This window comes from Hipposideros armiger, unplaced genomic scaffold (genome assembly GCF_001890085.2).
Source record: "Hipposideros armiger isolate ML-2016 unplaced genomic scaffold, ASM189008v1 scaffold_356, whole genome shotgun sequence".
Lineage (NCBI taxonomy): Eukaryota > Metazoa > Chordata > Mammalia > Chiroptera > Hipposideridae > Hipposideros > Hipposideros armiger.
The window spans coordinates 228,697-240,707 of NW_017731706.1; the positions used below are offsets into that span (position 1 = coordinate 228,697).

At 39.0% G+C, this 12,011-nt stretch overlaps 1 protein-coding gene across 6 annotated transcripts in view; it reads right to left on the bottom strand.

Moving 5' to 3' along the window:
• The window catches only part of ZNF438 (zinc finger protein 438), a 260,413-nt gene that overhangs the window by 69,045 nt on the left and 179,357 nt on the right, over window positions 1-12,011 (bottom strand). For 5 of the 6 annotated variants that reach the window (XM_019661624.1, XM_019661622.1, XM_019661623.1 and 2 more), the window contains 2 exons: window positions 4,459-4,591; window positions 604-681 (listed from right to left, as the gene is read on the bottom strand). The gene's annotated coding sequence lies outside the window, so the exon portion shown is untranslated. The remainder of the gene's footprint in view (window positions 1-603; window positions 682-4,458; window positions 4,592-12,011) is intronic. The other variant, XM_019661627.1, reaches the window with a different exon arrangement.

A 12,011-nucleotide genomic window follows, 5' to 3' on the forward strand; every position in this document is an offset into this window, starting at 1 on the left:
AGAGTGATTCTATATGCAGATCTATGTGGCAGCAGAATACAGAATGGAGGAAGAGCGAATGAAGACAGAAGACCATTAGGAGATAATTCTAATAGTTGAGGTTGGTTAAGATGACTTTTCTAAGCTAGATTTTCTCAAAATACATACTTAAACATTTAAGGTTCAAGTGTTAGTTAATGGCAAAATATCTCCCTTTACTGACCAAAAACACATAAATCACTTAGAAAAGCCATATAAAGACTTAAAAAACTGAAAAAAAATTATTTACAATGGAAAAACCATTTTAAAAACATTAAAACATTAAGTTTAGCACATAGTCAGGATTTGATGACTAGACTTGATACAAAATAAAGGATTACTCTGAAGTGTTCAGTCTCATTTTAAAAATAATACCAGGAGTTTAAACATTACATTTTTGATAAGCATGTGAAATTTAATAAGAAATCATCTTTCCACTATTTTCCAAGATGTGTGACCCAATATACAAGGTGGCTAGAAGATATTCTGAGAAATCAGAGAGTTGAGAGAGAGTCAAAAGGAGTGGACTTAATTCTTTCCATTCAAAATCTAAGCTAGTGCTAAGATGGACGTCAGCAAACTTACTTGAAGTGATGTGGGTTGGCAAACGTCTTCTAAACTTCAAATTTTCAGTATTGGATGAGACATGGCATTCATCTTTCTCTGAAAACAAATTTAATGGAAGTAATGAAATTTGAAGAATTGATAGGTAGCTTATAGACGCCAATTAGATGAAACCTTAATAATCATAAAAATTATATGAAGTCCTATAAAATTGATATTATTTATACTATGTATAATTTAAGGATTTATGATAAAATCTTGAGCTATGCTCAAAGACTTCTAAAATAGGAGCTATGATACAGTCCTTTCATAGAGTTTTATGTCAATTTCCTAAAAATTCTGGAAAATATATTATTAGATATCTATCCTGATTTACACTGAATTACATATTTAAAATTTAGCCAACAATCAAGCCCTATTCAGTACTAGAGCAGGGAGAGATGAAGTTGAATAAGACATACTTCTATCCTCAAGAAACCCACAAACCACCAGAGAAGACAGACAAATATGGATAACTCGGTATCAAGGCAGATACAATACAAGTAAGTGCTATAAGTTATACAGATGCTATGGGATTTTGGAGAAGGTTAATTATGTCAGGGAATGTGTGGGAAGGCACTGTGTTATGGAATGAATCGTGTCTACTCCACGTCCCGTGACTATATGTATATATAATTATAGTTGACATACAATTTTATTTCAACATCAGCTTCACATATACAGTACAGTGGTCAGGCCTCTACCCCGACTATGAAGTGGTCTCCCCAACAGGACATGAGTCCAACTGGCCCCCTAAGAAATATTTAAAACATTATTGATTATATTCCCCAGACTGTCTTTTCTATCCCTGAGGCCATATTGTAGTTGCCAATTTGTATTGTCTCGTCCCTTCCCCTTCTCCTTCACCCCCACCCCCTTCCAACTAGCAACCCTCAGTTATTTTAGGCAAAGAAGCCACATTGTATGGTGTGAGAGCACAAACAGTCAACACACTTCTATCATAAGAATATAGTTTGGGGGTAAGGAAGAGAAAAGTAGAAAGTAAGGGAGGGAAAGAGGATGAGAAGGAAGGAGGAGGGAGGCAGAGGCAGGAGACGGAGAGATCAAGAGATAGATAAGACTGGAATCTGGGGTTGAATAAAATGGGTTGAATACTACACTCATTACACGGAGTTTTATTTTATACATAAAAGGAGCCATCAAGGGTTTTTCAGTAGAAAACACATTCGAATTTGTGTTTTAAAAAGATAGCTCTGGTTTGGGAGTAAGAGTTACGGTGAGAAGATTCAAAAGGTAGTGAGGCCTGTTTTGTTACTACAATCGTCAAGGTAAGAAGAAACCAATGGAAGTAAAAAGCTAAAAATTCACTGAAGACATGCTTGAAAACAACCTGAATAACCACCCCATCAGTTATGCAAGACCGAAAACTGGAACAATTATCGCCATTCATTTATACAGTTACAAATGCCAAGTGTCTTGGGCCTCGGCAGACCTTTCTTTTCAATCACGACCATGTGTTGTGTGCATCAATCATTACCTTAAGAAATCAATCAATCCAAAGACTCACTTACTTCTGACATCTTACCCTAGAACTTCAGAGCTCAGCCTACAATATAATAAAAAAAACCCTGAAACTCATTTCCTTAAAGGAAAGATCATTTGTGTGATCTCTCTTGCTGCAGCAAGTCCATAGAACACTTTGCTTATCTCCTGAAAGATTATTTGTTTAAGAAGGAGGCTTTCCATAAAAAATTGTTGTCCATCAGTAAAGTCAAGGAAGAAAAGAAAAAGGAGGAAGCACCCTGTCCTGCCTTTTCAAGGCAGAAGAAGGACTAAGAAGAACTTAACAGTCACTGGTGACCTTAGAAAGAAATTTCAGGAAGGCCATAAAAAAGAACAAAAACTTCAAATAATTGTGTGATTAAAGAAAAAGGAGAAGTGGAATTAACTAGTACATTTTGCTCTTCTAAGAAGCTTGGCATCATCTGAAGATGAAACTGAATCTCTAGCAATATTTTGTTGTTGTTATTGTTTTTCATTTTTTAATGCTAGTTAAAGGGAGCTATGTAGAGGGAGAGTGATAAATAATGGAGCAAATTCAAGAGAGGATGGGAACAAGAACTCTGGTAGAGTTAGCCATATTGAGGAGGAGAAACAGTTCTCTATGATTAGAAATGGAGGAAAGGATGGGTGATGAATATAAATAAAAATTGTGTGTCAGGAAGTAAAGTTGAGGGAGTTCAGATCCAATGGTAAGGCCATCTAATAAGATAGAGATGAAGAAAGAGGGAGAGAGGGAAGGAAAAATGGAAAGACAGTATATGAATGAAGGAATATCTGAATTAAACAATTTGAGAGCTAAATAGCGTGAGAAAAATAGAAAGGAAAAGAGAAGGGAGTTTTAGTATTTGAGATCTTAAAATGATCTGGTTGATAGAACTGAGCAAGTTAAAAAATGAGTTCTGGATGTCAGAAAGTCAAAAATATGAATTAAGAGAAACAGATTATAATGACACGGTGTGGGGTGGAGAGTTTCAAGTCTGATGCTGAATCACATAACTGAGGAAGTTGTAGCGATGCTCTGAAGTCAACCAGTAACAAGAGTTAGAAAGGGGGATGGTAGCCTAGGAGTTAGAAGAGAAGAAACAATGCACACTGATCCCTGAACTGACAGTGGAGGGCAAAGGAGCACATCAACTCTCCTTTAAAATGTAGAGATAGAAAAATTGAATGCTTTTCCTTGAGATGGCTGTGGGGTAAAAAAAAAAAAAAAATGGCACTGTGTACAAAAGCCAGGTTTAAATTTCTGGGAAGGACAGGGACGAAGAATTCTGGGGAAAGAGCAAAGTTATAAACGTGTTCAAAATAGAGGGTCCCGATGACATGAGGAACCTTTGGAACTAGGTCAGCAGTGGAACTATGGGTTCCATCTGAGCAGAGTAGGTCTGACTCTTAGGAAAAGGAGAGAGTGAGTGTTGAAAGGTGACAAAACACCATCCTTCCTCTCTCTGCCTTATCTGTTTGGTGAGATTGGGCAAAAGTCTGACAATGTACGTCACCAGTTTCTCACTCTCGCTTAGAACTTGCTTTCCCAAAACCACATATATTTGCCTCTCATTCACATGGTAAACTCAACATGGCAAGTTAAGTCAATGCAATGTTTGAAGGGGCTGGAAGATGAGATGCAGATCTAAGCACACTCATTTACCCCGTTTCCCCACAGATGAAGTTGACATTTTTATTCTAATCTAAGTTATGTCTACTTCGCAAAGGGCTCAGAAGTTAGAAGAAAAATATGGCATAATTGGTCCCCTTAAACTCCAACGAAAGTATTCAAAGTAAATACGTTGAAATCAATCTGAAAGAAACTACGGAAAGTGGGTTGAGAGTAGTCTTGACAGCCACAATGAAGTTTTAAATTTCCTAAAAACATTCAAAAACCTAATACTGAGACCTAATTCAGTTGATTACTATTAGAGGTGGAGAGATTACTCATTATGGATTCTATGTCTTTAAAAGATATAGTACTATTCAAAACTTTTACTTCATTTTGTGTCATCTTGGTAAGTTGTATTTTTAAAGGAATCTGTCCACTTTACGTAAGCTATCAAATGTATTGACATAAAGTCGTTTGTAATATTTTCATATCCTTCAGATATTTCTTGGACCTCTAACGACATTCTTTTTATACTTATATTAATTTAAGCTTTCTCTTTTTTCTTAGTAGTTTATCAATTTTGTTAATCTTTTCCAAGAAACAACTATGTTAATTTTTTCTATTTTATGTCTTCTTTATTATTTTCTTCCTTCCAGTTTATTTGCATTTAATTTGCATTTCTTCTCCTAGTTTTTTGAGACGGAAACTTTCAACCTTACCTTTAAAAATAATGCATTTAAGAGAAATGGCGGCTCCCCTGGGAGGTATGTTCTCCGGGCCCCCGCCGGGACTCCCGGGCCAGGCTTTGCTTCTTTAGGCCGCATCAGGTGCTCCGAGATCTTCTCCGGGTACCTTGGTGGATAAATTGGAGTCATCTTTCGAGGCCTGCTTTGCTTCTTTAGTGAGTCAGGACTATACCTGACCAAACCGCAGCATTGGCAGCAGGTGCTGGAGGACATCAGCGCGCAGCACAAAAAGCCAGCCGAAGTCCCCCAGGGCTCGCTGGCCTACCTGGAGCAGGCGTCTGCTAACATCCCTGCACCTGTGAAGCAGACCTGAGGAAGAGCCGGCCTGACCGGGAGCCGCTGTGAGTCGGCCTAGGCACAGAGCTTCTGCCAAACATCGCTCCTTGAGGACACTACGTTTTAGAAGAACTCTTTGCCAGAGAACGAGATGCTTTCACTTTCATGCTCCCACCTAAAACTTTCCCCCTAGTTTTATACGCTGGTATTTCTTTACTACTTTATAAAATGCCTGTAGCTTTTGTAAACCAAGTAGATTTTTTTTTGTTTGTAGCAAAATTTAGACTTAGTGTGACACCATGGACAGATTCCTTTTTATGTTTCATTTTTCTTCGTTATTTTTTACATTTTTGTGTAACTTAATCTCTGTGTGTTTCTAGTTTTAGATTAGATTGTATCATCTGAGGAAAACCCTGTGTGTGATCTGATCTGTGAATCTGAGGGTGAGGATTCTGGTTATAGGCCTTTTATGTTAATAAGCCCTCAGTGGTGGTACGTAGAAATATGTAAATGTGCCGTGTTTCAAGGCTGAACTACCTCAAGAACAGGAATCTCATGCAACCAATGTTTATAATGCCTCCAGAGCTCTCAGAATGGGGATATTTTCGACATAGGTTGGAGGAGGATTGTAATACCCTAGAGTAGTGGAAATATTACAGTGGGATCCTTATGTGGATGTTGACTTTTATTTGAGTAAGTTTAGATTTTATGTGACCTTTACTTTTTTAGGTTGGGAGGGGATGTAGCAGAAGCAGTGATGTGCTAAATTTTGTTACGTCGTACGGTAATGAATCAGCTTAAGTAACAGGGCAGACCCTTTCTCACTAGCTCTGCTTGGGCAGAAGTGAAGCATGAGGGTTAAAGGTCACTGTGATGTCTCTTTTTGGTGTGAGTTTTATTTGCTTGTGTTGTTTTTGCTTTGGAGCAGAAATTTTCCATTAAGGAAGACTCATGTTGGTGGATCGTGTTCATCCGCGGGCAGGGGCCTTGGGCTGGGGAGGGGGCTGTGGGGTGACCCTTGGCGTCGTACCCTCCACAAAGAGGATGTGGAGCCTCAGCATTGGGGACGATGGTTGGGCCCCTTGATGGTCCCACAGGCCAACATGATTCTCTGTTGATGTGCTGCTCTGGGCTGGCATTGTGTCTGGCTCTCCCTGGGTGACTTTCCTGCCTCTGTGGTTTACAGTCTCTTACTAGATTACATCCCTTTCCCCAAAGCAAACCTTCCACTGTCTCCTGAAGAAGCAGGACCTCTGGGGCTCGGTTTCTTGACTCGCTTTGTTTTCTCCAGCCTCGAAGGCCCCTCCCCACAATCATGACATCCACTCACGGTGCCCTATGGCCTGGATGCCGCCTGGTCCCTGAAGCCCCCGAATGCCCTCTCCGCCACACTCCCAGGACACAGGAGGACTTCCTGTCCCCTACCAATCTTGCTTGGTTCTCCCTGGAGGATTAGTAATTTGTATCTGTCTCTGTGCCCCTCATGAGAATTAGGCATAATTTTCCTCTGAATATACAGGGACCATGTATTATTTCTCTTTTATACATAATACTACTCACTGTTTCTGTGTGTACAGTATACAGGTTGAGGCCAACAGGTCACCTCAATGAGAATGTATAGGTTAAACAAAGCTCTTAAAATTATTTTTCTCACATTATGTGACTTCTAGGTTGTTAACCTGGTCATCTCATGTTCATTAGAAACTCTGATGGGCAGCTCTAGATTTCTTGATTAAAACCCTAAATAAACTGATTTAAGTTTTAGGCAATCTTTCAATAATAAAAAGGTTCTTGGTGATAAAGTTGCGGAACTATTCTGTTTGGTGCTTAATGAAAATATTTTGAAGTAATGCATGTATGTTATTGTCACTTTTTTATTATATTCAAAAGTTTGCTGTCAAAAATAAACAATGCATTTAAAACTATACAATTCTCTCTAAGCATTACTTTAACTGTGTCTCATAAGTTTTGATACTGATTCAGTTCAAAATATTTTCTAATTGTGGCTGTATTTCTTTGCCCCATTGATCATTTAAAAGTGTGTTGCTTATTTTCCAAGTAAATTGAGGATTTAAACATCTTTCTGTTATTTATTTCTACTTTAATTGCACTGTGGAACATACATGTATGACTTCAGTCCTTTGAAATTTGTTGAGACTTGCTCTTTGGCTCAGCATATGTTCTATTTTGGTAAAGTTCTATGCACACTTGAAAAGAATGTGCATTCTGCAGTTGTTGGGAATAATGTTCTGTGAGTACAACATTGACAATAGGTTAAGGGGTCAAGTTGATTCATAGTATTATTTAAATAGTCTATAATATTACCGATTTTTAAAAATCTGTTTGTTATATAGTGGGTGAAAGAAGGTTGTTAAATTTTCCAGCTATAAAAGTGATTTATTTTTCTTTTTTGTCCTATCAATTTTAGCTTTATATATTTTGAAGTTATATTGTTAACATAAATTTAGAACTGTTCTGTCGTCCTATTGAATTGACCCTTTTATCATTATAAAATGTTCCTTTATCTCTCATAATACCTCTTGCTTTAAAGTCTACTTTGTCTGATATTAATATATCAGACTTCTTTTAGTTAGTGTTTGCACAGTGCACGTTTTCTTTCCATATCCCTTTATGTAATACTTCTTGTGAAAACTATATATACTTGAGTCTTTTTTAAAATCGAGTCCAAAATTTTTGTATTTTAATTAGAGTACTAAGTCCATTTACATGTAATTAATTATTAATATTTAAGAACACCTTCCTGTTACTGGTTTTCTATACATTTCATCTGTACTTTTTTCTTCCTTTATTCTTCTTTGTTTGATTAAGTTTTTATTACTCCATTTTATCTTACAGCTTTTGTATAAACAATTTTGTAATTTTTTAGCAATTATTCTATACTCTCTTGACTTACTACAGTTCACTTTTATCACTTCCTGAACAAAACAAAAGTGTCAGTTTAAATCCATTTACATCTACACATCCTTTGTTCTATTGTTTTCATATATTTTAATTCTACATGTATTTTAAGCCCCACAAGACACTGTTATTGTTACTTTAAACAGTCAGAAATATTTTACATTTACTCACATATCATGCTTTCCTATACTCTTCATTTTTTCCTGAGGTTCTATGTTTCCATTTATCATTTTTTTTTCAGACTGAATCATTTCCGTTAGCATTAATGTACTATAGGTCTACTTGTGATATAATCTCCCACCTTTTGTCCAAAAATATCTTTATTTTGCCTTCACTTAAAAAATATTTTCACTGGGTATGGAGTTTCAGGTTGGCAGTATTTTTTCTTTTCTGCATTTAAAACGTAAAGATGTCATTCCACTGTGTTCTGATTTTAATAATTTTCATAGCACAGTCAGCCATCAATCTCACTATTGCTCCTTTGAAGTAGTATGGTTCATTTCCTTTCAGCTATTTTAAGATTTTCTCTTTATAGCTTGTTTTCACCAGTTTCACTGTGTTGTACATAGGTGTGGTTTTCTTTATATTAATCTTGCTTGGGGTTCATTCAGTTTCCTGTGCTTGTTGAATGTGTGGATTGTTGTCTTTCATCAGTTTGAAAAATCCTTGGTCACTATCTTTTCAAATATTGCTTTTGCTTATTCTCTCTTCCCAGGATTCCAATTAGATGAAATGATTCAATCCCATGTGTCTCATTCTGTTTTGTTCTTTCCATTCCTTTTCTTTCTGTTCTTTAACTTGTACATTTTTCCATTGAACCAGAGTTCAATGTCTTTGAGTTCACCACTTATAGTTATTTGTTTTTGCTGAGCTTACTTTGCTATTAAACTCAAATCTTATTTTCACATATTATATTTTCAGCTGTAGAATATCCATTTGATTATTTTTTATAGATCCCAACTTTCTGTTCATATCCTTCATGTTTTCATCCATTATGTTAACCTCTTCCTTTATTTTCCTTAACATATTTATCACAATTATAAAATCCCTGTTTGGTAACTCCTAGATCTATATCATTGATGAATCTGCTTCTATTGTTTGTTCTTCTTTAGACACACTTTTTTTTTCCTGACTTTTCACATATATAACTTTTCAGTGTACTCTTAATATTGTGACTGTAACAATGATAAAACTGAAGTTGATATTATCTCTCTCCCATTAAAGAAGGGGCCCATCCTTTCCTCTATGAGACAGGTAGAGTGAGGAGCTGATCACTTCAATTAATCAGTTTATCTCTGGTATAAAATGTCTCAAGGGTGAACTCAATTGTGTATTTATTACAGCTGCACCCTATGCTCATCCATGGAGACTGCCTGCTAACCACTGCAAGACTGCAGAAGACTTCACTGTATATTCTAATTCAACTTCCTAGCCCCCTATACTGTCCTAAAGCTCAACAAACAACCAATGGGGAAAACTAGCTGTGTGTCTGAGGACTCCATAGGTTCCAGCTCACCATGCCAGACTACAAAACTCTAATTGGTTTCACTTTCCTCTGGTAGAGTCTCACTTCCATAGCAAGATTGATATTAAGCAAGTGTCCATTCTGGGCAACCACACTCAGGAAAGATGATTGCTAGCAATCTCAGCTCATATGGGCTTTTCTATTTCTGGAATTTCAGTTCATTTAGTCCTCTTTGCTTTCTTATTGATTCAGCCACTGTGTGTCTTTTAATTGGAACATTTAATCCATTTATATTTAAAGTAACTTTTGATAGGTATGTAGTTATTGTCATTTTATTATTCCTATTTCTTATCTTTTTTTTTTCTTCTTAAAGAAATCCCTCTAACATTTCTTATAATACTAGTTTGGTGGTGATGAACTCTTTCAGCTTTTTCTTGTCTAGGAAGTTCTTTGTCAATTTGAAATGATATCCTTGGTAGGTAATTGCTTTGGTTGTAGATCATTGCTTTTCATCACATTGAATATTTCGTGCCAATCCCTTCTGGACTGCAAAGTTTCTATTGAGAAATCAGCTGACAACTTATGGCAACTCCCTCATTAGTTACTAGTTGCCTTTCTCTTGCTGCTTTTAAGATTCTCTCTTTGTCTTTAACCTTTGCCATTTTAATTATAAGGTGTTTTGGTGTAAGCCTGTTTGGGTTCATCTTGTTTGAGACTCTCTGAGCTTCTTAGGCTTCCATATCTATTTCCTTCACTAGGTTAGAGAAGTTTTATGTGATTATTTCTTCAAATAGGTTCTCAATCCCTTGCTCTCTCTCTCTTCTTCTGGGACTCCTATAATGCGAATGTTGTTATGCTTGATGTTGTCCCAGAAGTCTCTTTAATTATCCTCATTTTTTAAATTTATTTTTCTGTTTGCTGTTGCAATTGAGTGTTTTCTGCTACCCTGTCTTCTAAATCTCTGATTTGATCCTCTGCTTCATATAGTCTTCTGGTGATTCCTTTTAGTGCATTCTTCATTTCAGTTTGTATTCTTCACTTCTGACTGGTTCTTTTTTATGGTTTCTGTGTCCTTTTCTATGCTTGCTGTCTGTGTTGAAATTCTAAGTGCCTTGAGGATCCCTATAATCACTGTTTTTGAACTCTGTGTCTGGTAAGTTGCTTGCCTCCATTTTGTTGAGTTCTTTTTTTTTTAAGATTTTTTTTATTGGATAATTGGGGGGATGGGAACAGTGATGGGGAATTGGGGAAAGGGGAACAGACAAGTTGCTGTCGTTTTGTTCTTCAGTCTAGTGTGGAGGACGCTGCTTCACTGGCCCAAGTTGGCACCATCATTGCGCTCTTCCCTGGCGAGGCAGATCAGTCGCCGGCTTCTGGACGGCCGCTCACTGCGGCTGCTGGCCGCTCACGCTGGCTGCTGGCTACATACGGTAGCCCATGGCAACCCACTGCCACAGGGACTGCAGCCTACGCCGTCGCCAGCGACTCACGGCAGTCCAGCTCCAGGTTGAGCTGTTGTTCAGCATCTTGGCTGTAGAGGGCAGTGTCACTGGCCCTCATATGTGGGATCCGAACCGGGGCCCTCTGGCATCCCAAGTCAGTTCTTAACCATCGCGCCACTCGGCCGGCCCTGTTGAGTTCTTTTTCTGGAATTTTCTCCTGTTCTTTCATTTAGGACGTATATCTTTGTTTCCTCATTGTGGCTGCATCTCTGTGTTTCTTTCTATGTATTAGGTAGATCTACTATGTCTCCCAATCTTGGCCAGGTGGCCTTATGTAGTAGGTGCCCTATAGAGTCCTGGCACAGTGTCCCTGGTCCCCTGCTCTGGGTGCTCCAGGAGTGTCCCTTCTGTGAGTTGTGTGCACCCTCCAATTACATGCATAGTTTAGCCTTGATAGCTATTGGCAAGTCAGTGAGTGGGACTGCCCCTCAGGCTGATTGGCTATGGGGATATCCACAGTTTACGGGCTGCTGTGAGGGGGCCTTACCCCACAGTAGGCTCTGTTGTCTACTGAGAATGCCCTTTATGTGCGTCACTTGTGGAGCTAATTGCCCAGTATTCTGCTGTGGTCTGAAGTCAAGCTCCAAGTATGTTGGTTCTGGGCCCTCTTGAAGGGATTCTGGTGCATTTCAAAGTCACCCACTGCCTGTGACCAGCCAGGGACTACCTGGTAATAGCTACAAAATGATTCACAGTTGTTCACTGCCTGGAGGCACAAGGGACAGACCATGCTATGAACCGAGGACATCTGCCACCAGTACCTGGCCTGGGGTAGCTCTGCAAAATGCCAGGACACCCTGAGGCCCGCTGTCTCCTGCTATCTGTCTTATGGTTCAGCCACTGTGAAAGCCTCATGCAGTATGCAAGTTGGGTGAGGCAGGGTTTCACAGTCACTAGAGTGGGAAGAGCTGTGGTCACCAGGTTAATGTAGACTCTGGTTTGGTGCCAGTGCTGAGCCTGGTGCTACTCAGTGAAAGTCTCAGAGCACACTGAGGCCAGTTGTCACCCACCAGGGGCCTGCAGACTGTGATAGTTTTCCAAGAAAGAGTGCAATGTGGGCACAGCTGGCTGCTTGCTGAGAAAGTGCCTCAGGCACTGGGGGAGTTGGGTAGGGCAGGGTCCCAGCAGAGCCCACCAGATTCAGATTTGGACATGTTGGGGAGGGCTCAACACAGCAAAGATGGCACCCGCCTGCCAGCTGCACAGGAAAAAGAAGCCACCCAGGGAAAATGGTGACTGTTCCCCAGAACCTCGCCTCACAGTCACAAACCTCAGTCTGTCCCCCATATTCCTCCCATGCCCCACAAGTCACCGTCTCGCTACTGGTGCCCAGGGTAAGTGCCTGTGAGTCTGTGCGTGGGCCC